Here is a 12,868-nt window from a genome sequence, read left to right as displayed (position 1 = left end):
CCGATCCATTCTTAAGGAAATCAGCCCTGAGTGCTCACTGGAAGGACAGATCCTGAAGCTGAGGCTCCAAGACTTTGGCCACCTCATGAGAAGAGAAGACTCCCTGGAAATGACCCTGATGTTGGGAAAGATGGAGGGCACAAGGAGAAGGGGACGATGAGGATGAGATGGTTGGATAGTGTTCTCGAAGCTACAAACATGAGTTTGACCAAACTGTGGGAGGCAGTGGAAGACAGGAGGGCCTGGTGTGCTCTGGTCCATGGGGTTATGAAGAGTCGGACACGACTAAACGACTAAACAAATGGGAAATGTGAGTGCCTTATTTGTGGAAGTAGGGGATCTTTGTGTGCACTTTCCCCTGAGGTTTTTCTAGTCAACAGCAGAGAGACAGACAAAGGAAGAGAGAGTCAGAGCAGGTTTCAGGCTCATCTGATGTTCAGTGCATACTGACTCGCAGTTGTACCAGGAGGGGGCGCTGTGGTGCAGAGCTGGCGGTGCAAGCTTGACTTGGTGGTTGTTCTCTGGGGGATTCTGTGCTGAAAAGAGATGTGTGTTTCCGTCCTTCTTTGGACAGCTTCATTGCACTCCATGTGTGTTGACCTCTTTGATTTCAATGTTTCTTGCTGTTGTGGATTTAAAGTCCTTTTCATCTTTAGCATCTGCTTTCCTGGTCTCATATTATTAAAATAGCTTATGTGTCCATACAAATAACCTACCGATGCTTTTGAAGAATTCCAAATTAGTAAAATACATATTGCTTGTTTAATTAAAACGATCTCCTCCTGTTTACATGCACTCCTCACATTTTGTAATACTCCTGTCGACAGAAATAATACTCCGTACCTATGGCACAGATCCTGCACATCGCTCTTGGGGCAGATATTGTACAACCCCCTTGTATACCAGGCGCATCAGTCAGAAGTTTCTAAGAAAGTCTCGGCGCCTCTCCAAAACATTTCCTTTCAGCAAATCTAAAAATGGAATCCAACTAGTGTATATAATTTATTTTCGACAGACATAAAGCTACATGGGAGGAGGTGGGAAGGTGTCACTAAACAGTTAATCCAGTTAACTGTCTAATACTAAATAGCTCAGTTGGTTGGATCATGGTGCTGAGAACGCCAAGGTCACAGGTTCTTTTTTTATATACAGTGGTACCTCGCAAGACGAATGCCTCGCAAGACAAAAAACTCGCAAGACGAAAGGGTTTTTGGTTTTTTGAGCTGCTTCGCAAGACGATTTTCCCTATGGGCTTGCTTCGCAAGACAGAAATGTCTTGCACGTTTGTTTCGTTTTTCTTAACACCGTTAATACAGTTGCAACTTGACTTCGAGGAGCAACTCATAGAACACGGTGTGGTAGCCTTTTTAGAGGTTTTTAAAGACTGGTGATTTTTGAAGCTTTTCCAAAACTTTCCCGACACCGTGCTTCGCAAGACGGAAAAAATCGCAAGACGTCAAAACTCACGGAAAGAATTAATTTCGTCTTGCGAGGCACCACTGTATATGCTTTTTATTGAGTTTTCATTTTAAATACACCAACACCAACAAACAAAAACATCAAGTCTTATTACATGTATCCTACTTTATGCTCCGTGGAGCCGTTGACTTCCCTCCTTCCCTTCCGCAAGTTTTCTTATTCCAATCTTTAATTCACAGTTCCATTAGTTAAAGATTACACCATGACATAAGATTTACTTCAGTCCTGCTAACGTCTTCAAATTTCTACAGTTCTCACTTATATAAACCATAAATTTACTCCATTCTTTTTGGTACTTCGTATCCTCCTGACTGCGAATTCTGTGTGTCAGTTTTGCCATCTCTGCGTACTTGACCAACTTTGTCTGCCACTCCTTTACAGTCGGTATCTCCTGTGTTTTCCACTTTGGGGCTATCAAAACTCTAGCTGCTGTCGTCACATACAAATATAGTCTTTGGTCTGTCTTCTTAAAAAGATGTTTAAATATACTTTTCCAAAAAAAGTCTGAAGAATTGTTGCTAGGTTTGATGGGAGAGGATATTAAGAAGACCAAGGTCACAGGTCCAATCCTTGGACTAGATTATTCTCAGGGTCCCTTCCAGCTCTACAGTTCTATGATTCTTTATGTATGGAGGAAAAGAGATAAATCACTCGCTCCTCATTGTACCTTTTTCAGGCAGACCAAAATCCTTCTAGCGTCCTTCTCCAAGGACTTCTTTAATCTTTAGGGCTCTCAGTCCTTATCACCAGAAGAGTCCAGCTGGATAAGGCCAAAGGTCCAACTAATTCAGTATCCTCTTCTCACAGTTACCACAGTGGTGTACCTGATGCAGAGTTCCCTGCAAGTCAAGGAGACAGCAGATTTTTATGGCTTGAGAAAGAAAGCAAGTTCCACTAGAGGGCAGTCATGTCTAAATATCAGCAGTAAATCTGCCTGAAAGCAAATAACTGGCGACCACTTATACAGTGGTACCTCTGGTAGCGAACTTAATTCGTTCCAGAGGTCCGTTCTTAACCTGAAACCGATCTTAACCTGAGGTACCACTTTAGCTAATGGGGCCTCCCGCTGCCACTGTGCAATTTCTGTTCTCATCCTGAGGTAAAGTTCTTAACCCGAGGTACTATTTCTGGGTTGTGGAATCTGTAGCCCGAAGTGTTTGTAACCCGAGCTACCACTGTATTAGATACATTTCTAACCAAGCTCCATGCTGGGACATGTAATTGTCTCTTGGATTAGAATCATGGATAATTGCTCAGTAAATGCACAGTATAAATTGCAATGTGATGTAGCTGTAATCACCACTGGAGCTTGCATTCTCTATTGTTCCTGATTGCTAGAATCCCTATAGTGTAGTCTTCCAAAATTTACTCCACTTTTTAAAGCCCTGTCCCCAGATGCAATGCCAGTACTTGGAATGGGATGGTGGGTTTACATCTTCTGTCCTTTACCTCTGACACATAGACCTAACAAGCTGAGTTCTTGGTTTTGCATCAGGGCAGCATGTATAGTCACACTCTTGGAGATGCAAAATCCCATCTCCTGGATTTTCATAAGTTTTTATACCGGCAGATGTGGCAAAAGGGCAGACAAGGTGGTGATAGCAACTCTGTGGCTGTAGTTTTCTGTGTGCTTTTACATTTTAGCAAAAGGTGCACTAGTTCTTCAAAAGAAAAACATCATTACCCGAATGCATTTCGTTCTGGCTCTACTCGGTATAGAGGTCACATCCACACCACACATTTAAAAAACGCTATACCACTTTAACACTCATGGCTTCCCCTAAACAATCCCATAGTTTGTTAAGGGTGTTGACCCAATGGATTTCAATGGGAAAATAAAATATGTGCTTACCTTTCTTCCCCTGAAATCAGTTCAACCTGTAGCCTGATCCCATGCATGTGTGCTCAGGTGTAGATCCCTCTGAATTTGAGAGAACTGTCTCATAGGTGTGCATGGGACTGCACCCTTAAAAATGTTTTAATTTGCTTGGATACTGCCCTTACCAAATATAAATGGGACCGCCAGAGGTGGGGATGGATGGATCTGTCAATTTCAGTTCTTTCTGTTTCTCTTTATTCGGTTCTCTACATTTCTGCAGCAATTTGTGGTCCCACCCCCAAACCCCAAAAATGAGGTTTCGAAATTAGTGTTTCTCTTAAAAAGCTCATTTTGTATGCAGTGTTGCCTAATATACACCCTTTGCCAAAATACATTTCCCTAATATAATGCATGTTTGTGTTATATTCACTGATATATGCACCTTTTGCCTCAGTCTGTGCGTTTTTGTACACATTACTCTGCTGGAAAACTACATTGCAAAATTCAGAGAAGTGCAAATTTCAAATGCAGTTTGTGCATTGTTTCAGAAACTGTGAATTTAGAACATTCACCTTTAAGTATGAACTTAATCAAATTTCTTCCCCATCCCTAACCACAGGAGAAATATGTGCTCAATCTGTTGTCTGCTCTAGTAATTAACATTGAGAACCTAGGCCTGTTTGTTTGGAGTAATCTCCATTGCAATCAATGTAAATTACTTCCTAAAGTAGCCATTAATACTTGGATGTAAACTGGGACTCAGCTAGAAGGGTAAAGAAAAAGCAATTTGTATGTGTTGTATGTGCAATACAAGATTGTGTCAATAGATGGCGACGTGGACTCCCATTTTTCTCTACCTGTTTTCCTTGTTTAAATTTGCAACACTTTAGACTGAAACGCTTCTTTGATGTGCCTAGATCCAGCCCTGCTGTCTTTTCCAGGAGAGTACTGGCATGGGTGAAGGGGTGGGGCAGGGGAGACTGAGGTTTTGAATTATGGTGCCCTGCCCAGCCTCAGTTGCTGCCAGAATCCAAATAAGAAGCCAGAGGGAGGCATTTCATATATTTTTTCTATACCAGGAGGTGCTTGCATGTGGGAAAATAAAACGTTATAGAGGCAGACAGGATGGAGCTGAGCCACAAAATTCTTGGCTTTCATATGGGCGACAGTGCCAGTTCACCCTAGAGAGAAGGATGAGCGAAACTTATGCCATGGACAAAAGGAATATGTGGGATAGGTAAAGGCAAAGGGACCCCTGACCATTAGGTCCAGTCATGACCGACTCTGGGGTTGTGGTGCTCCTCTCGCTTTATTGGCCGAGGGAGCAGGCGTAGAGCTTCCGGGTCATGTGGCCAGCATGACTAAGCCGCTTCTGGCGAACCAGAGCAGCACACAGACACGCCGTTTACCTTCCCGCCGGAGTGGTACCTATTTATCTACTTGCACTTTGATGTGCTTTTGAACGGCTAGGTTGGCAGAAGCAACGGGAGCTCACCCCGTTGCGGGGATTCGAACAGCCGACCTTCTGATCGGTTTAACCCACAGTGCCACCTGTGTCCCTATATATGGGATGGAGTACACATTATTTGCAGTCTTTGATAAGCAGTCTTGCCACCTTTTTTTACTGGGCATGCTCCTGTGCCTTTTAACAGATTTAACAGCAGAAATGCATCATGTCTTCATGCCAAGAATAGGGTTGCTCAGTGCTATTTTTCTAGAAACCGAGGTGCCGGAACTCACCACAAACACCTCCCTTGTTCTTTTATCATGGCAATGGTGCCCAACTGAGAGGTGCCAGAATTGAGTTCCAGCTGGAAAAAAGCCCTGGCATCACTTCAATTCCTGTGTGTCAGGCTGCTCTGAAAGGCACAGGAGCAGGGTGAGTTTAAAAGATGGCAACATGAGGCTTGCTTTATTATGAAAAGCCTGTGGAGGGTGTGCTAGGGGGGGAAAGGAACTGGAAAGGACGGCAAATGGTTTGCTGAAAATGCCGGTTATCTTTTTATTTGTGGCATTTTTAATTTGTTTTGACATTGTTTCTCCTAGAGTAAGAGGAAAGAGGAGTAGAGAAATGTAAGAGACAATCTGAGAGTGGGGTCTATTTTAAGCACACACACCCCTCACACTTCTCATTTAGAAATGCGTCTTCAAACTCTAAAATAATCCACGGCAAAAGGAGCACCAGATGGTTAAAGAATCACCATGGAGATAATCCAGTGGAATGGTATCTAAGAGGAGTGCAAACAAGATTAAGGCGAGATCTGAAATGGCAAAATTGCATCCTAGAAGTAGCTCAGAGGAAGACTTTTGGCCTGTCCCCAGCGTACATCCTGCATCAGTGCAGAGGGGTGAAAGAACAAAGCGGTGACCATTTGCGGAGCGAGACAAAGGAGCTGACAAGCTTGCTTGCTGCCTGTCAAGGCCTGTATTATGAGGCTTGGCTTATTCATGAGAGCCCTCCAGAGCTGTATTGGCTTTGTGAACACCATCCTACCCTGCTCAAGTCACCTGCGTTCTCAGGTGGAAAGTGTGTGCTACCTACATATTGTCCCTGTGAAGGATGGTCCTTTGTGGAGTCCCTCAATGTCAGGAAGCCACAAAGAGGTTCTAAAGGATGGGGAAACTGTGGTCCTCCATATGTGGCTACAGCACAACTCAGGTGATACCTCGACCACTGGCCTAGGGCTGGTGGGTATAGTCCAGTAACATCCATGGGGGGGGAACAGATTCCCCAGACTTCTTAGTATAGGGTTTCTGTCAACAGTTCTGCTGCCACCCCCATTCTGGAGAACAGCATCCCTGTTGAGATTTGTCCTTTCTGGAAACAATTTGAGACATTTTTTTTTAATCCTACCAGCTTTTCCAGCTTAAGTATTTATTCTGTATATCTTACTTGCTGGAGTGGGTGGGTTTGGTATTGTCTTTAAAGCTATTTTTAGTTGTTTTGAATTGGCTCGAGACTCATGTGGAAAGCTATCCACAAATTAATATAATAGGTACAACAGCGCAGGTGGGCAGTTCTTTCCCTGGTGACTTGCTTTCCCTCTGTGTACGTGGAATTAGACAGGACAGTTGCGGAAGTAGCAGGCAGGGGGGGGAAACTCAGTGACTTGGGCTGGATCTGGACACACCAAAGGAGCGTTTCAGTTTAAAGCATTGTAATTTTAAACAGGGGAAACAGGTAGAGAAAAACAGGACTCCACATCGCCATCTGGCAGCACAATGTTATATGGCATATAAAGGTAAAGGGACCCCTGACCATTAGGTCCAGTCGCGACTGCCTCTGGGGTTGCGGCGCTCATCTCGCTTTATTGGCCGAGGCAGCCAGCGTACAGCTTCTGGGTCATATGGCCAGCATGACTAAGCCGCTTCTGGCGAACCAGAGCAGCGCACGGAAACGTCGTTTACCTTCCCGCCGGAGAGGTACCTATTTATCTACTTGCACTTTGACATGTTTTCGAACTGCTAGGTTGGCAGGAGCAGGGACCGAGCAACGGGAGCTCACCCCATCGTGGGGATTCAAACCGCTGACCTTCTGATCGGCGAGTCCTAGGCTCTGTGGTTTAACCCACAGCACCACCCGCGTCCCTTACTATATGGCATATACAACGCATATAAATCACTTTTTCTTTACCAGTCTAGCTGAGTCCTTGGACATGCAGACAGCACCAAGACAGGAGGGAGACAGAGAGTGAGGCATTTGGAGAAGGCTTGTTTACTAAGGGTAGAAAAATAGCCACAAAACTGGTATGGCACCATGGAAGAGAAAGAACTCCAGGTGCAGTTTATTATAAGCCCAATGAATTTTGGAAAATTCTTTCTTCAGGAGCAGGTTTTTAGCAACACTTCTCATGCTGAAGGAATACTGCGTAACTCTTGAATACTGCTGCGAAAAAACACTGGGTTTATAATAAACTACATGTTTAGCATCTAGAGTTCTTCCTTTCTCTCTGTTTTGCTTGCTTCATAAAAAGGCCTTTGCTTTACACAACTCCTACCTGAATCTTTAGTCCAAAAATGGGGAAACCAGCAGCACTGCAGGTATTGTTGGACTCCAGGTCCCTTCAGCCCCAGACAACATGGCCAGCGGTCAGGGGTGATGGGAACTGGAGTCCAGCAACTTCTGGAGCACTACTTGAGTGGTTGCAAACACCACATGAAGCGGTGGCGAACAAAGAGCTTGGCTGCAGGAGTTGCACCAAGTCCCAACACACACACCCTTCTCCTCCTAATGCTTTCCCCTCTGCATTGGCACAGCAAAATACCACAGGAGGGGGCTGGCATTTCTGTTTGTTCCCCCACAGTGGAAAGCTTCATCCAAAGCCTCATCACCAGATTGTCAACACCACTGCCAGCCTTTGATCATCTGTCCAGGGCGCAGATGGGAAACCAGAGGCTTCCCTTTTCCCTTTTACACAGGCAGCTCCAGATCCTGAAGGGAAATTTTCAGCCTGGGAATATTCGTGTGGAGCACCAGTTTGCTCTTGCGCTTCCTTTTGCAGCCGGAAATACATGTGTCAAATCCTGCTGCTCTTGGCTAATGGCCATCATTGGACTGGCTCCTCTCGGTTCCTCTCTGTACCTCCTTTCTCATGAAAACAACTGTTGAGTACATTGGCTGGGATTAAAGGCCCTTTACGTATTTATTTGCAATATTTCTAAACCACCCCATAATCAAAGTTCTCTCTTTAGAAATTGACATAAGGACCCCAAAATGATAAAAATATAAATGCAGCATGAAACCAAATGGCAGAAGAGCTTAAAATTAACCAGTACTACTCACAGCACAAGCAGAGTTAAAACTTGCAAAAATTTGGAAATGTCAATGCCTTAAAAGCCTCTAAAAAGTTCTTAAATACCCTTCACCTAGCACTGAAAAGGGGAGCTTCTCTTGGGAGGGTGTTCTGCAGGACAGACCACAGACAAGATTCTCTTGCAAGCAGCCACCCTCTGAATCTAGTCATGGGCGTGCAAACAGGGGCCTCCAATTATGACCATGAGGTCTGGGGAAATATACATGGGAGGAGGTGATCCTTCTGGAGGGCTTTAAACATTAAAACCTGTACTTTGGGTTGGCATCACTGGAAACATGTAGGAAGTTGCATTATATTATATTTGCCCATCTAGCCTAGGGATGGAGGAGACATTCAATTTGATTTGTATTTATAGCTGAAGCTATCAAATCTGCACTTTCTGAAACAGTACATGAACTAAAATATTTTGAGCACTACATGCACATGCGTCGTTTGTACGTTGTTTCCAATGCACGGAGGCAAGGCAGGGTTAGGATCAGAACGAACAGGTGTGATCTTGCTGCTCCACCACATGTTGACTGTGCCCATTTTGTCTAGAGTATGAACAGGGTCACAGAGGTTGCTGTTTCTTAGAGGCTCCTACACTATATCTCCTAAAATCTAGGACCTCAATCAGTACCTGTATTCATGCTGTTATTATATCTCATTCTTGAAAACGTGTTGGTTACATTAATGGAAAACAAATGGAGGAGGGGGGAGAAGAACGCACAAAACCACCTTCTTTGAACTTGAGTGCACTTGAGGCTATGAATTACATTTCCATGCCCTTTTTGGCTAAATACCTTATGATATACAATGTGCTCTCAACAGGGATATTGTTGCTTCAAAGTCCAGATTCCATCTGGAAGTGATCCAAAATCTTGTTGGCTGGCCCTGGGAGAGAATAATTTCTGTTCAGTGAAATACATCCCCCCCCCACCCCCTTCCCTGCTTGGCAAAGGAAACCTTTTTGGAAACACATTTCTGCATGTTAGCATTAACAGAAATACTGTTTTGTTTTGTTTTTATTATTATACTGCTGTCCTTGGTATGAGCCAGACAAGTTGTGCAGAGACGGCTTGTTGTAAAAGGACCTCTTTAATCAAGAGTTACAATGGTATGCATTAATTACTGTAACCTCTGTTTCCAGTGCAGTAATTTGCTACATGATCCTTTTCACTATGTTGTGATTTACCACAAGGGAAATGAACTGCTTTAAACTATCCAAACCAATCCACCAGTTTCCTTCTCTGAAACAATTACTTGATTAGCTCGATTTAGGACTTTATTGATTTCAGACATTGCAAGTCTCTTGTTCCTCACATAGGACCGAGACATTGGCTTTTGTTTGCATAATGTTTCTCTTTAGTGCTTCCTTCTCTGCTATGCAACCTTGCAGATCAAAGTGAATATATTCTTGCGGTAATTTGAAACGTTGGCTACATTAGTTCCAAAAATTAGAAGTAGGATTGACTGGATTGATTGTCAAAAGTCCTGGTATGTGGTATAAAATTACCAAAAGGTCACATGTTTGGACCAACTCTCCCTCTTTGCACAAGCTGTTAGATTCCCTGAAAAGAAAGTATCCCTGCGCGCCTTCGGATGGCCTGTTGACCCATGCATCATTCATCCTGATTTTCTTGCACAAAGCTTACAAGGTTGTTAATACTCTGTCCAGTCTTTACTGAGCATGTGCTCTTTGTTTATGGGATGGTTATAGCACAACAAGCATTCCTCTAGAACTTCCAGAGATTTGCTTGCAGAGGGTTTACCAAGCTTCTCTTTAATCATTTGTTCATCGCACGATTTGTAGTGCATTTCCCCAGCACTTTCTGAGCCACTAAAAGTCATGGGGGGCGGGGGCGGAGTGGATTTGTTGTGCTGGGATGACAGAGTCCTATGATCCATTTTAATTGTGCAAGCCTAAACTTCTGGTATGCACTTGAATCCCACATGCAAAATACTGACAATCTGGCGGCATCCACACAACAAAAACTTTCAAAAATGTGTTTAGTAAGTTCTGATTGGAGGGGCAACAATACATTGCACTGAGGTCGCCTGTTGCTCACAGATCTCACCATGGACTTGATACTTGAGTCCTGGCTTCCCACGCTGTATCACAAAAATGGTATCAGAAATTTGAGGTTGCTTTATTTACCTTTTTACAAAGTTTTATTGGTTTTATAGTAAAATCACACTAATAAACACTAAGAAAACCTGTAGGGTGTTACATGTATACATTGGTCGCATACAAGGAAAAAAAAGTGGAGCTGGGAGACTGTCAAATAACTAAGTCATTGAATACTTTGCCAAGACTTCAACTATCCGTGACAAAACCTCACCATAAGTAAGCATGAGTGGCTGGAGGTCTGACATTAACATCACTTCTGTTTACATAGCTGATATATGGGAACCATACCTTGTCAAAATGATCGTGTTTAGTTTGGCCTCTGACACCCTTTCTGTGTTGCATCAAATGCTCAGGAAGAGCCAGATCCCAAATTTTCACATCCCATCCCGTCAGAGATGGATCTTTGGAGTCTTTCCAATGAGAGGCAATCTCTAAACAGGCAGCAGTAAACAGCATGGCAGTTAGGCCCTTATGTATAAGGGGAGTGTGTAGATCAGCATCCAGTTTCACAAGGGCTAAAGCAGAGTTTGGGTTCAATGACTGACCAATAAGGCCGTCACTTTTCTGCAGTCCTCACATCCGATGTCACACCTGAATGAGACCTAAAATCTAGTTCATTCAGAACAAGCCCTGGAAGAAAGGAACAGGGATGTATGAACAGAAGTTTCTATCCTGTCATTACATGGGATATTGTCAGCTGTAGGTCAGCATGGAGACTCAGATACAAGCAATAAAGCTAATTCTTTATTCAAGGAAACAGAATACAAGCAGATAAACCTATGGCAAGACTGGCCCCAGGAAAGCAGTTGCCAGAACTGTCCCTCCCACTTCCCCCTAAGGTTCCTCCCCAGCCATTGGGGAGGGGCTCTCTGTGCTCTCTGCTCTGCTGCATGCAAATCTTTCCATGCCCTTCGAGATAAGGAAGCATGGGGGCTGAATACAGTAGGACTGGCAGGCTCCTGTTGCAGATTGAGCCCCGCCCCCCTCAGCTGTCCTAGGTCTGCAGTGCTTTCTGCCCCTTCTTCCTCTCTCTCACTCAAGCCTGTTGCTTGTTCAGCATGCTACCATTCTGTCCCACCCCCCCTACATCCTCTGACCTGTGTCCCACCACCACTCCCCTGGCTCTGAACCTTCCTCTTCTGAGGTTTCCCTAGGGGGTTCTCCAGCTGAAACCTCCCACCACTCCTCATTAGTCAGCCAGCCCCTGACAGATACAGACTTGAGGATAGGATTGCTCCAACTCCCCATGGATTGATGGTGTACAGAGTGCTAGACTTGCAGGAAAAACTGATTCAGCAATACTCTTCGGCTGGCAGGAGGGCGCTGCAGACATAACGTGTATGCTAGCAAAACCCAACCAGCTTAAGGGAAGGGTGGCAGGCGGGGAAGCAGACCTTCGTCAGAACCCAATGCTTTATTGAGGGCAAGTCCCACTTCTGATAAAGGTATGTTTCTCACTCCTGCAAAAAATGTGGCATCAGTTGGAAAACTCCCACTAGAGTCAACAAAAGAAGAAGAAGAAGAAGAAGAAGAAGAGGAGGAGGAGGAGGAGTTTGGATTTGATATCCTGCCTTTCACTCCCTTTAAGGAGTCTCAAAGCGGCTAACAATCTCCTTTTTCCCTTCCTCCCCCACAACAAACACTCTGTGAGGTGAGTGGGGCTGAGAGACTTCAGAGAAGTGTGACTAGCCCAAGGTCACCCAGCAGCTGCATGTGGAGGAGCGGAGACGCGAACCCGGTTCACCAGATTACGAGTCCACCACTCTTAACCACTACACCACACTGGCTCACCATATGATTTGAATATAACTCCTGCACCCAGCCAGAGCATACCTGCGGAGGATCTGCTTTGCATGCATCATGTTCCAGGTTCAGTCCCTGGCATCTCCAGGGAGGGCTGGGAGATGCCTGCCCAAAACCCTGGAGAGCCGCTGCCAATTTGTGTAGACACTACTGAGCTAAATAGATTGATGGTCTGAGCCAGGATCAGGCAGCTTCCCATATAAGGCTTCCCAGCCAGGAAGCACGTTCAGATGATTTGAATGGCTCCTTCTCCCAAGGAAGTGTGTAATTAGGATGTGTATTTTATCCACAAGGAAATCAAGTGCGGTTCTTCCTGTGGCTAAAATGTAAATGTTTAGCCGAGCCTCTGACCAGAGGGAATTGTGCAATAATTGCGGAGGTGACCACCCTTTCTTGTTTGTTTTCTTTAGAAACACATGCTCGTTCTCTAGCCTGGAATGATTGCTGGCTTTGGCCTAGACCATGTGAATGTATACTGTGAAGTGAGAAGCCATCTCTAATCTCTAGGGAGAGATAATGTGTGGCTGCTGCACTATTGGCTTGAGAGTTAATTGCTACTCTGCTCCAGAGTGATGTTCCTTATACAAGCATCCTCCAGCTTTGGACTGTGGTTTCTGGGCAATGCTGATTGATGCTTCAGGGATTCCTCCACATCTGTCAGCCCCAGTATATCCTGCATCAGCAAATTCTAGTGCTGTCCTTCCCTTGGGAAGTTCCACTGTCTATATATTGACGGAGAGAGGGAGATTGATGAAGATAAGATAAGAGATACAGGGAGCAGGGGAGAGAGAAGGGGCTTGAGGGAGAGATTCTTGCCCTCCCTCTTGCCCACCAAGGATGTGT

At 44.6% G+C, this 12,868-nt stretch overlaps 1 protein-coding gene across 2 annotated transcripts in view; it reads right to left on the bottom strand.

The window, feature by feature from the left end:
* C1QTNF3 (C1q and TNF related 3) overlaps window positions 1–12,868 on the bottom strand; it is a 54,290-nt gene that overhangs the window by 20,448 nt on the left and 20,974 nt on the right. Inside the window, exons 3-5 of one of the 2 annotated variants that reach the window (XM_077936439.1) lie at window positions 10,511–10,852; window positions 8,895–8,985; window positions 2,147–2,318 (exon numbers count right to left, since the gene is read on the bottom strand). The exons of the other annotated variant lie outside the window; for it this stretch is intronic. The gene's annotated coding sequence lies outside the window, so the exon portion shown is untranslated. The remainder of the gene's footprint in view (window positions 1–2,146; window positions 2,319–8,894; window positions 8,986–10,510; window positions 10,853–12,868) is intronic. 2 annotated transcript variants of the gene reach the window in all.

Source organism: Podarcis muralis, chromosome 11 (assembly GCF_964188315.1).
Source record: "Podarcis muralis chromosome 11, rPodMur119.hap1.1, whole genome shotgun sequence".
Taxonomy (NCBI): domain Eukaryota; kingdom Metazoa; phylum Chordata; class Lepidosauria; order Squamata; family Lacertidae; genus Podarcis; species Podarcis muralis.
This window is presented reverse-complemented; position numbering and strand designations above follow the sequence as displayed.